Below are 17,774 nucleotides of genomic sequence, written 5' to 3'. Positions count from 1 at the left end.
AAAACGAGATTGTGACGCGTTGTCGGACGCCACGAAGGAAACGTTCAAACGAGTTCGGCTTCGACGCCGGTGGTGGAGACTCGGAGAATGGTTGAAAAGAAAACAAGAAAGAGCGGAGTCCTTGCAAGAAGAACGGTGTATCGCGTTTAACGCTGGAATTTGCGTTTTTGCATCGGGCCGCGCGATGCCACTTCGGAATCTACCGCGAAACAATTACAATTAAGAGCGGTTAGCGAATTACCGAACGTTTCAGGCACGCGGCCCCCACATACTTATATTCCACGCTTCGTGAGCCGACCGATTTCAGCTTTCCGGGAACGCGTAATTTCTCATAATTAATCGCTGACACCAAGTCGACCTACCCTCGACTAAAGGAAACGCGAAACGCGACGCTCCTTAACTTAAACGGAATCGCGATAATTCCAAATTTAGCCTCCCGTAGTTAAGGACTACTAACGCAAATATTTTAATCCTGCCTCCTATGCCCGTCCATTTCGTGAGAATTTTAATTAAATGCTACGCGGTTTAACGTCTTTTTTTTTTCTTCATTATAGGTTTTCTTTTTTGGCTTTGTTAATTAAAAAAAAAAATAAAAAAATAAAATAAAAGAAAAGAAAAAAGTGTGCGCGATTATCATTCGCGACAACCAAACTTTTCTTTCCATGAAATAATCTAACCATCGATTCGAATTTAATTATACGAATAAGAAAAGTCGTAAATTAATTGTAAAAGTCGCCCAATGAGTTAAAGGTGCAAATGCTGGCCTGATAAGAGCAACGATTGGCCCTGAAAAAAATTTTACGGACAAATCGGATAAATGTGTCGGGTATCGCGTGGATGTTTCATCGACGGCCGCGAGGCTTTCGATGAATAAGCGGAAAACGGCTAACGAATTTTGGCTGGGGCCATTGATCCAACGTAGTAGTCGGATAGGTGCTCGTAATGTGACATTCGAAGCGTGTCGTGCGTCCTGCTTCGGCGTTAATTTAAACGTCACGTTATCTCTCATATATCGTTCGTTTTATCATAACGTTCTCTCTCTCTCTCTCTCCTTCATACTCTCGTACTCTCGTACTCTCGTTTTGGAGTCATCGTTTACGCATTCGCCCTCCTTCGCGACGAAGTGAGATAGATAGAGAGAGAAAGAGAGAGAGAAAGAGAAAGAGCTCGCATTCGTATTCGAATATTTCTCGACGATAAATTATTCCTACGGACGAGCTACTGTATACGAAAGAGAAAGAAGAAAGAGAGAAAGAGATATCACAGTTCGTCTTAGTTCATTCTCTAAAGCAAGCCGCGGAGTACATATTTTCTTCGCTTATTTACTACCCCTGGACTCTAGCGGGAAAATATGGTTCCCCGTGTCGGTCCTTTGATCCGGCCACATTATTTTTTTTCTTTCTTTTCTTTTCGAGGCGCTCGATCTTTCGACGAACAAGTTTATCTAAAATTCTAGGAGCATGAGTTTCGAATCTGGCTCGAGCTGTTAGAACCAAAGAGAATAAATATAGTACACTTTTCTAGATCATCCAAAAAATATGACTTCGTCATCCTGTGTAGTCTAGTCACTTCTCACTCATCGGAACTAAGAGAACTTGTTCAGAAAACAAGCAAAATTGGAGAACGTCCAACGATGTTCTGATTTTATCGACGAAATCTCATGTCGAGAGGGAAAAGAGATTGGAAAGAGTAGGAGAAGAAAAAGCGGAAGAAGGAGAACAAGAAGAAGAAGAAGAAGAAGAAGAAGGAGAAGAAGGATGAAGAAGTGTGCGTTGTGTTTCGGAGGTTCGCTCACCTCGGTGGCTCACCTCCGTCGCTTCTTTTTCCGGCGTCTCCGTCGTCTCGGTCGCCTCCCGGTCCCGGTTTGCGTCCCCCTTTGTAAGGGGGTAGGACCTCTCCCCTGTGGTTTCAGGGCCGTTGCTGATACGGCTGCTAAGCCGACCTCGGCTTCCCCCTCCGGGTGACGTTCCTCTTCGCGTCCCTGCACCGGGGGCCCTGTCTTCGGCCCAGCGCTGGGCCCCGTCGTGGTTGATACTTCCTCGAGAGTTCTCGGCTCACCACCACCACTACCACCACCACCGCCGCCGCCGCAGCCGCCTCCTCCTCCTCTTCCTCTGCTTCTTCCGTTTGCTCCGACCTCGGACCAGCTCCGAGAAAGATAACAACGAGGATCGGAACGTCCGCCACGCGATCACCGACACTCCTCGTCGTTGACGATGACAAAGACAACACCATCGACCGAGTACCTGTCCTCCTAGCTACCTCTCTTTCCTCTACCTGATAGCAACGCGTCCAAACAAGTCCATTCACCATATCACCCTTCTTCTTCCCTTATCACTCACCACCGGCTTCTCCTTCTTCTTTCGCACTTTAACGTACTTTATCTCGTAGTTTAACGGGACACTCTCGACACCATTGAAAGATACCCGTCGGTCGGTCACGGTATTTTAGACGAATTCGCAATTATTTCTGCCGAGCGTTGCCAATGAATAATAATAAAAAATAAGCGAGCTGTTATCCTACGGAGTCATACGAAAGAACGATCAATTCGTTCCTTCGGTTCGCTTCGAATCGATCTACCCTCTTCTTCTCGTAAAGACACGTAACACTCTCTTCTTTTTTTGGTCCTTCCTTCCTTTCTCCCTTACTTCCGAGTGAAATCAGGCACTACCGGTACGTCTACTCTTGGACGTACATGTACTCCTCTCGAGATCCATTAACCGAGAGACTCGCTCCTCCTCGAAGAGTCCTGCCTTTCGCGATGGCCGATAGTCGTCCTGCGAGTCTCGTTGCACCTTCCTTCTCTCGTTAGACGAAAGATCGGTATTGGTTCTCCTCGAGCGAAGAAATTCAATGTACTTGTTCCCTGTCGATTTCCGATTTTCTCATCTTCTTCGTTTATTTCTAAGACATACTGCGAACAGGGTATCCAAGATCCAAAAATGGTATCGTTCGTCACCGATCGCTCAACGTTATCCTTGTCATCGTCCTCGTTAAAAAACACGATCACTTTCGTTCTCGTCGCGTACGCGTCGACAGCCAGCGTCGGGACGCCGGCAGTTCCGTCGATTCCCATGAAACGCCGCGGAGCTTACCGCGGAGCTTACGATACACAGCACGTTAGTATGCCTTTAACGAGAGATGCGACCACTCTGATCCGCGAATTCCGAGCGACGACTCGATTTCTCGCAGCCTCCGACGGCGGGAGCCAGAGCGCCGCGACGCGAGGCGCCCTGTGCACATGCGTTGAATTACGTCTTCTCCCCTCTCTCCCTCTTTATCCCCCAACGACTCTCCCTCCACCTCGACGCCCCCGTAATATTCGCTATGCTGCTACTGCTGCTGCTGCTGGTGCTGCTGCTGTTTCTCTTCGTGTCGATGCTCTCTCTCTCTCTCTCTCTTTTTCTTCCTCTCGCTCTCTCTCTCTCTCTCTCTCTCTCTCTCTCTCTGTCCTCTCTTTCAACCCTGGAGAACAACGGGAGGAGAAGGGCTGAACTGTCACGCCGTTCCTTTGTACGTCAACAAAGGTACGGAGGCGTTCGGTGAACACGACTCGTTATACATATATATGCATATCGACCAGATATTCGTACGCGCGAAGCCTTTATTCTTTCTCGTTGCTCCTAGTTTTAGATAATCTATTTCTATAGGATGACTTTTAATTGGATCGTCTAAAAAAAAATTCTCTACCTCGTTAGAGCGTGATTTATAGTTTGTGGGAAAGTTCCTAACGACGCATTTCGTTTTCGTTTTGCGATTTCATTATTTCATTGAACAAATTATTGCCACTCCTTCAACGTTTTCAAACGTTACGCGATTGTATCAGACGGATTTGTTAGTCGTCGGGATATTCTTTCATTAGAAATTTAGATGACAGCGTGCGCAAATAACGGACCATGCTGGTGAGTTTTTTTAAATAGAAAGAAAACGAAAAAAGAAAACGAAGAAAAAAAATAGAAATCGAGCTCGCCTCGGAGATGATCGCGAGTTCACGCAATCTCGTATTTTCAGTGAAAGCCTACTTGTGCCCCGCGAAGTCGAGATACGCGGATCGAATTGAATGCCGAGCTTTCGAACCTTGAAGGAACGTGCTTGGCCTACGAGCGCCGAAGACCGACAGGAAAATTGCAGAAAATCCCGAGTGCGTCCACGCGTAGAGAACTGCTGACGGATTCGGCCGTCAATCTTTCGGCAGCTATCGTAAACCTATCAACTGACACTCCACATCAGACTATCTCTTTCTCTCTCTTTCTCTCTCCTTCTCTCTTTGCCTCTAAAATGGGTTCTTCATCTTCTTCTCTCTTCGTCAGAACTCTCTCACGCGCAAGTACTGGTACTTTTATACACTCCTATGTCGGCTGCTCTCGATGCGAATAGATCACGATATATATCTAACTCTAACGCGAAGCTAGGCAGGAAATAACATAAATAGTTCAAGAGACCTAACAGTGCAATACATGTTCGTTTGTGTCTCTTCTTTTTTTGTGTTCTACATTATGATGATGTTTTTTTTATTATTGGATTATTTGGATTGCTCGAAAGTGAAAAATTTATAGCGACGAGATCGAATCGTTCGTGTTGATAAAATATCAATGCATGGTAAGAATTGTTGAAACGTAAAAGCAAATAAAGAAAGATGTCTAGTGCCAATCGGCCATTGAAAGTAACGAGATATATCCGGGCGAGTCGTGCCATCGTAGAACGATGTGTTGAGAACGAAAATGGTGCGAGCCAACTGATTCTTCTTACGAAGCATTCACGTGTCTCGATCTATTCTTATTTCCAATTTCAAATAATTCGACAAATTTCTTTTCATTTCCATAATATTTCCGCTTTCTTGAATTGATGAAATTTAAAGATCATCATTCGTCACGAATTATCGACGGATTTGCTTTTTTTTTATTCCCTCTTCTTGATTTTAATTATTCGAACAAAACCTGTTCGATTATACATATATCTATCAATTATTAAAATAAGGCTAATGAAAAATTCAAATCCTTCAGTCATCTGACACCATAAACGTTCTTAATTATGCCTTTACGGGATTCGAACAAAAAAAATCCGCAAACTCACCGGGTGGCGGAAGAAACGTTGTTTCACGAAGGTAGGACGTTGTGTAAATTTCGAAAGGATCTTACCTGTAACAATAAAAAGATAATTCGATTAATTAGATGCATCAAGAATCTAATATAGTTACGAGGCGAAATTAATTACTTCGCGGTAGGTATAGAAAATCTGTAAGCGGAACGTTTAAAGAGCCGTTCTATATTATTAATATTAATTTTCGTTCGTCGTTTTTTTTACCGGTGAAATCACGGTAAATAAAATCTCTTATAACGCATATAAGTAAAGCGGCATGTATTGCGTCAACTTATTATGATCCGTGTTACTTCTGTGAAACGACGGAAAATTATCCGCGCTCTTCCGACCGCTAATTGCTCGTTGGTCGCGTGGTTGAGCGCAGTAAAAAGCGTTCCCCACAAATTGCGTGCTAAAACGAAGGATATTCGGCGTTATACCTACAAATTATCGTTCACGTTACCACGGAAATGAAATGTAAGTTCTTTTTTTTGTTTTCGAAAGAAGAAAAGAAAAGATAAAAAGGAACACGGTAACAAAATTCAATCGAATGATCTTACGATCATCTTCAAATCGACAACGAGTAGAAAGCGAGGAACGAAAATTCGATTAACGAATACGTTCGGTTGTGCAAGAAAAGATGTAGGAGTTCCTTGAAAACGGTAAATTTTCTAGAGCTCGACTGGCGTAATCGTTGTGCAGATTACGAGAAATTAACGGGTATCTAAGTTCGTAGGGTGCAGAGTCTAGGTAGCTTCGGGAGATCACTATGCTGACTAACAGGGAGCTGGCGGAAGTCCGCAGTGGCGGCTGAAAGAAAGAGAAGAGAAAACAGGCGAACGTTTGTGTGTATGAGAAAGAGTGAGGAGGAAGTGCCGCTGGAAGAGGGAGTGGAGTATAGTTAGAGAGTGTGAGAGAGAGAGAGAGAGAGAGAGAGAGAGGGAGAGAGAGAAAGCATCGGCCAACAAGCAGCGGCCGTGAAACAATGCAGAAGCCGCCAGCCGTGTAATTGGACTCCCCGGGACCTGGTACTCTCTTTAAGAAGAGAAACGCAACCCGTTTTCTTATTTACTAATCGAGACCTAATTCCTCCGGCGTTATTATAAATCACGAGCTTCACGTTGCCCATCGTCGGTTAGCAGCTACCGAGCAACGACTTCTTTCTTCATCGATTTATGTCCCCATCAGATTTGATTCTTCCCTTTCATACATTGTTTTTCTTCGTATTCGACAAATCGAAAAATTTTAATCGTCGGACATATTACGCAGCTTGCTTGAGAACAAAGTAGATAAAGGAATTCGTTTTATCTATCCTTCTTTCTTTCTTTCTATTCACCAAGTTCGAAGGAAAGGATCGGGAAGGTAAGTCTCTCGTTTCTGCGTACGAACGAGAGGAATCGTAAGGAAGGTCCATCAGGATTCTTCGACGTGGACGTGACGAGAGGACATCGTTGGAATATACTGTTAAGGGAAAACGCTCGAAGGTTCGATCTTCTTCGAAGTGCAGAAGCGGTTGCGGGCTCTATTACGCGTTATTGCCTATAAACGGTCGATCTCGCGGAACGACCGCCATGCATCTTTGCCACCGAACCTCTTGACGTCTCTTCTCTTGCGAAAGGAAAGTACACATAAGTACTTACGTTCGTAGTACGGTAATTACACGAGAGTCTTTCAGCATTAACTTTTAGTGATACGATTTCTATATTTTATGGTATATCTAAATCTTGTAGACATTATACAATCTCCGATGATATTAAATTTCAAAATGATCGTGATATAATATGTATATATTTTTCGTTGAAATATTCATCGAAAAGGTTTACCTTCACCTCCTTTCCCGAGACACAAAGAAATCTGGAATGAGTCGAAAGACTTTGCAAGGAAACGAAGGATTGTCTATCGAATCGATCGAAAAGAGAAAGACGAAGAAGAAGAAGAAGAGGAAGAAGAAAAAAGACGAAGACGAAGAGGAAGAAGAAGGAGCGATGGCCGTCGGGCGTCATTAGGAAAGAGGAGAGGGCGCAGCACGCGGATATCACGCGCTCCATCAACGAACTGGGTCACGCAGTCCTGATGGAACGAGCGGCGTTGCTACACTGGGCACACGAGTGGTGTTGAACATTCGCAAGGCGACCGTCTAAACGTATATCTACGATCGTGAGAGGCGACCGGCTGGCTCGGCCCTCCGCACGTAAGACTAACAGAGAGAAGGATATATATATATACACATACATATATATAAAAAGAGAGAGAGAACGAAGGGAAGGGTTCCCTCCGATTGTCAGAGGAGGCCGACTAGCACGTGTAGGAGCGTCGAACGAGCGCGAGGACATTGGCGGTGCCAGTCCGTGCTCTTTGTGATCGGGACGAGACTGGACGAATCAGCGATCAACGGACTGTTTCGCGCTCTCTATCGGGTTTCTCTTCGAGCTTTTGCCTGCTCTGCTTGCTGCTTCTCTTACTCTACTCTAGCAAGCTAGAAACAGCTGTCGAGTAGATAGCTACTACATGCCTGCCTATCTTCTTCCTTCATCCTTCTTCTCCTCCGGCAAACCAATTTCAGACCAAACGATCCTCCTTCCCTTTTACTCTTCTTTGTCTTTTCTTATTTTCTCTGTTTCTCTGTTTCTCTGTTTTTTTGTTTTGTTTTGTTTTTTTTTCTTTTCTTTCTTGTTTTCTCTCTCTTTTTTTTTTTCCTTTTTTTTAACGCCCTCCACCAACGAAACATCGCGTGCGTACCGGTTATCAAATGCATCGATATTATTTTCTTTTTTGTTCGATTTCTTGTTTTCTTGTACGTTTATCTACGTATTATCTATTCAGATGGATTTTTCTGTGTTTCTTTTTTTACTCTTATAGATTTCACGGAAAAAAAAAATTCGATTAGAATTTATTTGAATTGAGAATATAATTATTCACTTATCGATCATAATTATTGACAGTAATGATTGATTGACATAGTTCCTTTTTTTTTTCTTGTTCGACATATTAACAACGTTGCTCTCTGTTGATCGAAAGATATAAAATCTATTAAGCGATTTTCTAATTGACCCAACTTGAGATTTAGCAACCGACTAAGTATCGAGAAGTTTTATGGATGGTTTTTTTTGCGATAAGGTCAAAAGTATCGATGTTACGAGTATCGTATATATATATATATATATATATATATATATATATATATATATATATATATATGGTTGACGTTAGAAATGGAGAGAGAGAGAGATAGAGAGAAATACGTAACGAGCCAAGGCCATATGAGTCCGTAAATCCTTACTAGCGCGATCAAGCGTAACTTTCATCCGCAAAATGCGCTACTCTGAAATGCGGAACGTGAAAGTTAAGAAACATAGTAGATGCCGAGAGAGAGAGAGAGAGAGAGAAATTAAAAAAATAGAAAGAAAATGTGGACGCGAAAAGTCGATGTGTCCTTCGTTCCGGTGAACAGTCAAGAGTGTATAAATAGTTAACGGTGAACCGTTAAACGATAACATTGAACTCTCTAGAAATATTTTATGAAGTTTAATGAATTCATGGGAATATTTATTTTTCACCGATAACATATTGTGATTCCGAATTGTTCCAAAAAGTAATTTCTGTCCGACATCATAACCGATACGATTAAAGCAACAACTTGAAAATGATTACATAGTTCTGTATATCGCAATACTAGTAAAATATTTCTATATTGTTATCGTTTCGATTAAAAAAAGAAAAAGAAGAAGAAAGGGAAACACAGTCCTTTAAAATTGTCGATTTTCTCATTGACGAAACGAACGGACGATGACATAAAAATGGTTAAGTTTTCTCGGTATAATAAAACAAGAAGAAGAAGATTAAGACGAGAAAACGTACACTAGTTTTGGGGAGTTTCTTCGGTCACGTTGGTTACTCGGTGAGAAAATGTCGAGGTTGGAAAAACGAGGGCTCCGACGTTAGCTCTCCCGTTGGTCCTGCTACCGTCGGAGGAGACGCGAGAGACGTAGGACGTGAAGAGAGAGAAAGATAGAAAGAGAAAGAGAAAGAGAGAGAGACAAATAGAAGGAGACGGTGAAACCCACTAAATCAATACTCTGCCATCGCTTCAACTCCGAGCTCATCCCCTCGTGCCCCTTGCCACTCTCTTTCACCCTCTTTCACCCCCTCGTACTCTCTCTCTCTCTGTCTCTCTTTCTCTCTCGTCTCCCACTCTCTTCCCTCTCACCTCCTCGTCGTCCATCTCCTCCTTCTCTTCGTCCTCCTCCTTCTCTTCTTCCGCCGGTCGTCTCGTCGGTTCCATCCGAAGCGAAGCATGCCACCCTTCGTTCCACCCCCGTCACGCTCTCGAGGCGAAACTTCTCTGGCTTCGCTTCCACCGTCGGCTACTCCCGCAGAGAGTACTCTCCCCTACTACTATTACTACTACTACTACTACTACTGCTACTACAACGAACCTCTTCGAATCTCGTACGTTCGAGGAAAGTAGGAGGACTCTGGCTTCTCTACCATCTAGCACACGGCTCCTGAGACGTCGACGATGCACAGGAAATGCGATTCGCCCTAGTACACCGCTTCTCTTTCCTTCGTCTATATGTCTATCTTTCTCCCTTAGACGTTCTTTTTCTGTCTATCTCCTTTCCTCGTTTCGCTTCCATCAACGGAGTTCACGCTCCTACTTTTATCGTGAAAAGCCTAAGAAGACACGTCGTCACCCTCTTCCTCTTCATTTTTTTTTCTTTCTTCTTTTTTCTATTTTCTTTTTTTTCTCTCTTTCTCTCGTTTTTTTTTCTTTTTTCTTTTCTCCTTTTTCTTTCTTTTTTTTTTTTCGTTACTCTTCAAATATTCCTCCTCGCGCGAGGACTCATCCAAGAGTAGTTTCATCTCTGAAAATCTAAAATCGTTTATCGCGATCCTTTTCGAACGGCAACGTTAACGATTTTGACGTTTCTTGAATATCATGTAGATTGTATAAGAGTCGGGTAAATTTGTAAAATATTTCTCTTGTTGAACGAGACTAAGCGATTGTTTAAATCCTTTTTCATATGACAAATATGACATACTTTCCGGTAATAACTATTCGTTGTTATCAGTTTTAATTATGCCAAGTGTTACGATCGTTTGACGTTTAGGTCGAAACAGACATAAAGTAATGGCTTGTATTGGTAATTGTATTGCAAAGCCACACCCAGAAAAAGATAATCCGGTCGTCAACACTGATAAACTCAACTTCGAGGAATGCGCTTATGGAAAACAGTCCGAGCTTCTAAAGAAATATTGAATTAAATACATATCATATCATATATATATATATATATATATATATATATATATATATATATATATGTGTACATATGTAAATATATATGTATATATGATACGCAGGCATTAATAATTCAAACATGAGCTCAAGCGTTGTTATCTTATTATCATTGATCGATCGTATGTATGTATGTACGTATATATGTATCTACATTGATAGCGTAATATGTTTTTATAATATTACTTACGTAGAGCGTAACTTTGCGAAAAATAATCGAGTTAGAATCTCGTTGGTAGACTCAATGAAATGGCTCATTGCTGATAATTTTATCGGAATATAAAATGTTGTAATAAGAAGGTAGAATTTAAGAATGCTTATCGGTCGAATTAACCATTAAGACGAGAGTTAAGCCGACTGGAACAAGCAACCGGTTTGGGAATTGTGTCAAGTTCAGACCGTGAAAAACGCGATCGACTCTTGCATATGTTAGTAAAGAGAAGCAATGTCACGTATTTCTTATGCATACGGAAAATGCGTACGTCCCGCATCCGTGAAAAACGAGGAACAATCAAATCGTTCCTATATATACACCTACGTAAAATAGAAGAGAAAAAGCGAAAAACTGTAAAAATTTTGCCATATTTACTTGTGACGTTTTGGCAGCCATAAATTCGGGGGTTTAAATAGAGTATACCGTTTCGTGTAAACAAAATACACCGTTGTTTTTTACGATTATCGATCGAAAACGGATTACGTTTTCGATCGAACCATTATACCCATTCGATGGAAAATATGTATAAAATTGAACGAAAAATCTGATGATTTAACGTTTGCACTTGGTTGCACGATAGAAGTCAAGGTTGTCTTACGACGAAGTTTCATTCCTCGACTACAAACATTTACTTTATAACCGATGAGAAATACGAGACGGTTTGTACAGGTGAATCGAACTATAGAGCTTAAGAGTCTATGTATGCGTTTGTATATGTGAACATGAAGTAAAGCGCGACCGCGCGTTAACCACTTCACTTCAATACATTAAAAGTTATAGGATATGCGATAGGATAAATCAAGAAACGGAAATAGTACACTATTCAACGTAGTTTATAATTTAACCCAAATAAACGCGAACGTTTTACAAAATCAATTAATTTACAAATATCAAATGAGAACGCAAACAACAAAGGAAAAAAAAATTAAAATCTCCGAAAGAAGTAAAAGAAAGTAGAACGATCGAATATACAGGAATTGGAAGTAAGACTTGCATGTTTCAACTATTCATTGGCTAATAGAAACGTTCTAACGTTTATTCCCATGACTATTACATAAATCAGAGCTAAATCACACGGCATTAAACAATGAAATCATTTCGTACGAGAACTCTCTCATTCGACCCTCACTCTCACCCTTTTCCTTTTATTTATGAAAAATATACGAATAGAAACGAAATATAGAATGAAAGGTGGAAAACGAAAAAACGAAGACGAAGATGAAGAAAAAGAAGAATAAGAAGAAGAAGATGAAGAGAAAGAAGAAGAATGGTGCAAAGATAAAGGCAAGAAGCAATCAATTGAATGTTTTCATTTTGAAGCACGAGTCGCGATCAAGAAGAAGGAAGGGTAGAAGAGGGTAAATTGGAATTCCGCGACGCGAGCTACACTTCGCTTTGGCAAAAGGGTGGTTGTGGGAGGCTAGGGAACCGATGGAGCACGGTGAAACTGGGAACGAAAGAGAGAAAGAGAAGAGAAGAGAGAGAAACGAAAGAGAGAGAGGGAGAGAAAGAGAGAAACGAGAGAGAGAGAGAGAGAGAGAGAACAAGAGAGAAGATCGGAAGAAAACGGATAGGAACGGAGAGTGGAAAGGAGAGGTGCGCCCAAGGAATATTTACTGCCATCTTCTCTACCACTTACCCACAGATTCACTGTCCGGACTTGTAAACACCTCTTAACTATATAGAGATACTATCTTGCTTTCCCTCAGCGCATATCCTAAACTGTTTCGCGGCTTCGTTATAACTAAAGGAATATTAATTAGGTCGCTGTTAAGTCTTTTTCTATTCCGTTTTTTTTTTTATATGTACGTATATAAATAAATAAATGTATATATATATTCTTTTTATAGCGATAAACGATCGATAAGATCAAAAACTTTATCGTCTTTTCCTTCTCATCGATTCTCTATAAAGTGAAACAAAAACAAAATCGTTCCAAGCGTTTTACTCTCTTGGCCTTCGCTAGACGTATAATCAATGTGATCAAAGATCAACGATCATCCAGTCTCGGCAAACAAATTGTAATAATGAAAAAAAAAGAAGAAATAAAAAGAAAATAGAAAAATAAAAGAACTCGTTCGTTCAGAGATGGCTATCTCGATCGAATGAATCGATTTAAAACAATTAACCACACGTAAATCCGTAGTTTCACGATATGTCGCAATGATATGAATTAATTACTCAATTATATCGAATAAGGTGGCCCGTAATTCCGATCGATAGATATTTTTAGTCCATCCTGCCTCCCTGCCTGTTCTCTTCCTTCTGGGTTCTCTCGCGTCGCGGAATTCCAATTTACTTCGGGTCCTCTCTCTTCCCTTCGACCGTCCGATCAGGAACGATTCTCCGAAATAAAAACACACCCGTCGCTCGATCGTTCCTTCCTTACTTCGTTCGGTTCGCTTCCATTCTCCCTTCGATCGTCCTTCTAATCCCCCACCCTATCACAGTTAAGAGATTTCCTCTTCCGTACACTCAAATCAATACGCTCGTGAGTCAGCCTCGAACGAACGCCTACATTTCTTCAACGACTGTATATTTTTGTTTCTTGTTTTCTTTTGTTCTTCTTTTTTATTTATATTAAAAATAACACTTTGAATGATATATGTATCTCTGTAAAATACACGTATAGAATTAAATAATTATTTCATTATAAATCGTTCAAACAAAAATGGTACAACTTTGTAAAATACTGCGAGCTACTAGCTTGAAAGAAATGGTCGCGTTATCTTGCGTTGAAAAGAGAGAGAGGGAGAGAGAGAAAGAGAGAGAGAGAGAGAGAGGAAAGGAGGGAAAAAGGGAGGTAGAGTGAATGAGGGTTGAGGAGGAATAGTGGAGGGATGGGAAAAAGCGTTGCTGACGGCCCGACCGATACCAGAATGGAAGAGGAAGAGGGTGAGAGAGAAAGAGAGAGAAAGAAAGAGAGAGATATCCACCACTGCGCGGACTGGAAATGAAAGAGCCAGCACCGAACGAACGATAATTCATTCGTGAACCGAACGAGGCAGCTGAATCCGGCGTTGCACACGTGCACGATTTCGTCGACTGTTGGACTCTCTCTCTCTCTCTCTCTCTCTCTCTCTATATATATATATATATATATATATATATATATACACACGTGTATGTGTATACGTAGAAGCCAACATTTTTCACTTTTATCCAAAAAACCTTTCTCAAATCCGTAAAATCATAGAACGCGATCCCAAACCTTCGAGGCGAGCTTCCACACCACTTTTGATGACTTTCCTCGAAATTTTCGACGGGAATGAAATTGTCACGTCGTGTGTCGTAGAGACGCGCACACATCGAACAGGTGATATAATACTTCACTTTCGTTTTTTCTTTTCTTTTCTGGCTTGCTCTGTGAAAACGTTGATGAAATATAAAAGAGACAGAAATCGACTATATCACTGTCGATATTTCACTATAAATTTGGCATTCAAAAGAAAAATCGTATTTTTTCTTTCTCTCTTAACCGAATTTGATATTGCGTTATAAAGGATTAGTTATATATCTATGAACGAAAGAGAAGAGGATGGGAAATAGGATTATTGTTTTTTTCGTTCCGTTCTTTTTTTTTTTTTCTTTATTCTTTTTTTTCCGTAGCGATTAATAATTCATAGAATTCTCATGGATTTCAAAGAGAAACTGAGAGAAAAGAACGAGAAATTTAAGTTACCGGACGGAAAGACGAGAGAACACTGAGTTCGTTCTCAGTGCATCGACTTTTTAAGTTTTCTTCACGGGAAACGTGCCTCTCCCTAACCAAGCACTCGGCTTTTTCTTTATTTTTCCTTAGGTCGGCAGGGAAAAAGTGAAACTCCGGGTCTACGGCATTGTTCCCGTTTTTCTCGTTGAAACTTAAGGGACGTGAAATGCCCTCACGAAACGACGCGCGACCCTCGTAGTGAAGCGACTTTCACTCCCATAAAAATATAAAGGCTCTCTCGCCTCGGTATGTTACGTGAAACGACACCGAGATCTATAAAACCCACGGTAAACCTTGAAAGAGGTTCTTGTAAGAAAATAACAAAGATATCTTCGAAAGTTTCTTCTTGTTAAAAAAAAAAAAAAAAAAAAAAAAAAAATAGTAAAAAAAAAGAAAGAAAAGAAAAAGAAAAAAGCGTCGTTCTCAAAAATGATCATATATTTATAAATATATATATATATATATATATATATATATATATATATATTTCATTGCGTTTCATCGATAAAGATAATGCCATTTGTATCATTGACGTATCGACCTAATCATTTATCGTATCGAATTTTTCTTTTGTTCCCGATAAACTTACAAAAGACAATTTGAAACGTTTTTAAGTATCGTACAGATATTCTAAACGTCAAAAATTTCGATACATCGAAATTCAATAGGTCGACTCTCGCTCATTTTTCGATGATTCTTAAACGATTTACGTCGAAAAGTTTGAGATAATTTTTGCAACGGAGTGTACCGTAGAACCCACCCCCTTAAAGGCAGAGGGCAGATACGGAGAGTTCTAGCTCTAAGCGTAGCCAGCAAAAGGGCGGGCAGTCAGCGTGAAACGAAAAGGGAGATTTAGATGTCATCCCCTGACGTGCTGCTTTTCTTCCATCCCCACTCCTTCCTAATGTACCGAGTTCCAAATGGTCTTCCATGATGATAGACAAAAATGCCGACGAGACCGCCTTCAAAAGCTTAGTTACGTCGTTCAACGACATTATTTCGTGAAAGAGAGAAAAGAGATAAAAAGTAAAAAAAAAAAAAATCAAAATAAAACATAAAAAAGAAAGAAAAATAAAAAAACGTTTCGATTGATAAAAATTTAAAAGAAAGTAATTCGATCGATTAATAACATTGAATTAATTTCCATGCCTCGTTAATAACACTACGATAACTCGATTCATTTTCTCCTTGTCGACTAATTAAATCGCAATGCTCACGATTGAATTTTAATGTAACACGGGACTAATGAAATCGTACTGAAAGTAGTGATTCGAATTCAATGAAAATATCGAAGACAAATACGTGTCTCTCTCTCTCTCTCTCTCTTTTTCTTTTTTTCTACTTATACATAAAGAAATTTATCCATTCTTATGGACGTCAAACGAAACACATTTATCGTCTCCACCCGCGTATCGTTATAATTTTCAGCTTCGCGAAAAAATGTTAATGGGCTTAAACGCGGTCTCGTCCTTTGTAGAAGGGAAACCCTAAATTTTCTACGAACGAGATTAGCTCATCCAATCGGACGAAACATTGGAAGGGCGGGCTTAATTAAAATCTTCTTGGACCTGGGCTGCGAAGTTTGCCTTGGAAAGAGAGAAAGAGAGAGAGAGAGAGAGAGAGAGAGAGTATATGTGTATGCGTGTGTAAGAGAAAGAAAGAGAGAGAGATAGATAGAAAAAGATACCGTAAGACATAAGAATAGAACATTAAGAGGTTTCCCTACCGATGCTCAGACTTCTAAGATGTCTGTCGACTTAACGAAGAACAGGATCCGTGTCCTTGACACGGAAATTTTCTTTGCTATGTAGACCTATCCGTATTATTTTAATTATAATAATTATAATAATAATAATAATAATTATTATTATTATAGTAATAAAAATAATAAATATTAACAACAATAATAATGAGAGATAATAATTCATAGAAGGGAGCGAGAGCGATCGTGCCATAAATTGACGACGATATTACTCCGTTGACATTATTTTCGTTTACATAGTAACTTTCGCGTCGAAACAAAAAGCTTCCTTTGCATGACAATAAACGCGATGTCCGATTCTACGGCGTAAAGCACTAGCCACACGCATCCTATTATCTGGAAACAAAGAATTCGTAAAAACGAGTTATCCCCGTTCGCGTTCCCGCGCTGCGACAAATTTTATGACGTAGACGTAACGCGAAAGAGATACGACCGTTTAAGTTAGCATTAGTTACTTCGATTAATAATAATAATTATTATTATCTAATTAAAATAAATATATATGTGTATAAAATATGTATATATACATATGTATGCGCGTGTGTGTGTCATTCTCATAATATTATTACCTAGATAGTGGAAAATACGAGATACTACGTATTAATCGTATCTATTTAATGTTTGAAGGAGAAATTGATTAACGCATGTCTCGATATGAAAATTATACCTGGTCGCGTGATGATTGAACACAGTGGTGATAACACAGACACATAGTACGTACGTATGTAAACCGCAGTCGAAGTCGAAACGACCATGGGGTGAGCGAATTTGCATATCGTTTGTTATTCAAATACTGCAACTCACTCTTCTGATTTCCAATGAGGGAAACAACGTAGGGCTATCGTAGTCGGGTGATGACGTATCAGCTTAATAAATTGTCGTACCTCGGATGAGTTGTCCTATCACATTTTTATTCTATACAATGTATAGGACTTGAGGAGATATTACAAAAACACGAAGTCATATCCTTCTATCTGTTTCAATTTAATTCCTGGATTTTCTATAATTGAAGCATCGAGTATTCTCTCGTCTCTTTTCTTCTGTCTTTTCTCATCCGAAGAAGATAAGGAAAGTAAATGTGATTTGTATTACCAAATCATTATCTCATTGTTAGGTAGGTTAACGGGTGTGAACGAAACGAAAGATATGGGAGCGTAAACGATCAATAAAAAGAAAGAAAAAGGAGAAGGGTCTTTAGGTAGAGCGTATCGAAGGCAGTGGTATCGGGTTAAGGGTTGGTGGTCAGTGCGTCGATACTTAAGTGGAGCATCTTAAGTGGATCTATAAATTTCCCGCCGAAGTCCAAAGATCGAGCCTATATTTACTCTATTATGCAGGGCCCGGTTTTTACAAGCCGTTTACGTTTAACGGCAAATAATCGTTTAGATGCCGCGCCATGATACGGGCCATAAATCTTGGAGCACGTTCATGCCGAGTTCGAGAGCAGTGTTAAGTCCAGAAAGAGAGAGAGAGAGAGGAATAGAGAAAGAGTAAAAGGAGTGCGATGCAAGAGGGGAAACGAGCGCGCAGGTCAGTACCGCCTTTGACTCTACGCGGGGGACGGAAGGTGGCAGCACGAAAACAGCTGCTACGTGGGACACCCCCGAATAAAACGAGTTCCGCCATCTGACGAGTTTTCCCGTAACGTTTCCGGCTATTCGATTCCCTTGAATTTCGATAGATGGCCGTTTCTTCGTTGGCGGGAAAA

At 40.5% G+C, this 17,774-nt stretch overlaps 1 protein-coding gene across 7 annotated transcripts in view; it reads right to left on the bottom strand.

Annotated features, from left to right (window-relative positions):
- The window catches only part of LOC127063327 (homeotic protein antennapedia-like), a 231,010-nt gene that overhangs the window by 142,525 nt on the left and 70,711 nt on the right, over positions 1–17,774 (bottom strand). For 3 of the 7 annotated variants that reach the window (XM_050992960.1, XM_050992959.1, XM_050992961.1), the window contains one exon: positions 5,074–5,138. The exons of 3 other annotated variants lie outside the window; for them this stretch is intronic. The gene's annotated coding sequence lies outside the window, so the exon portion shown is untranslated. Of the gene's footprint in view, positions 1–1,795; positions 5,046–5,073; positions 5,139–17,774 lie in introns of those variants that run through there. One more of the 7 variants, XM_050992958.1, reaches the window with a different exon arrangement.

The sequence above is a fragment of the Vespula vulgaris genome, chromosome 4 (assembly GCF_905475345.1).
Source record: "Vespula vulgaris chromosome 4, iyVesVulg1.1, whole genome shotgun sequence".
NCBI lineage: Eukaryota > Metazoa > Arthropoda > Insecta > Hymenoptera > Vespidae > Vespula > Vespula vulgaris.
Note: the sequence above shows the minus strand (reverse complement) of the source record. Positions and strands in the feature narration are given on the sequence as shown.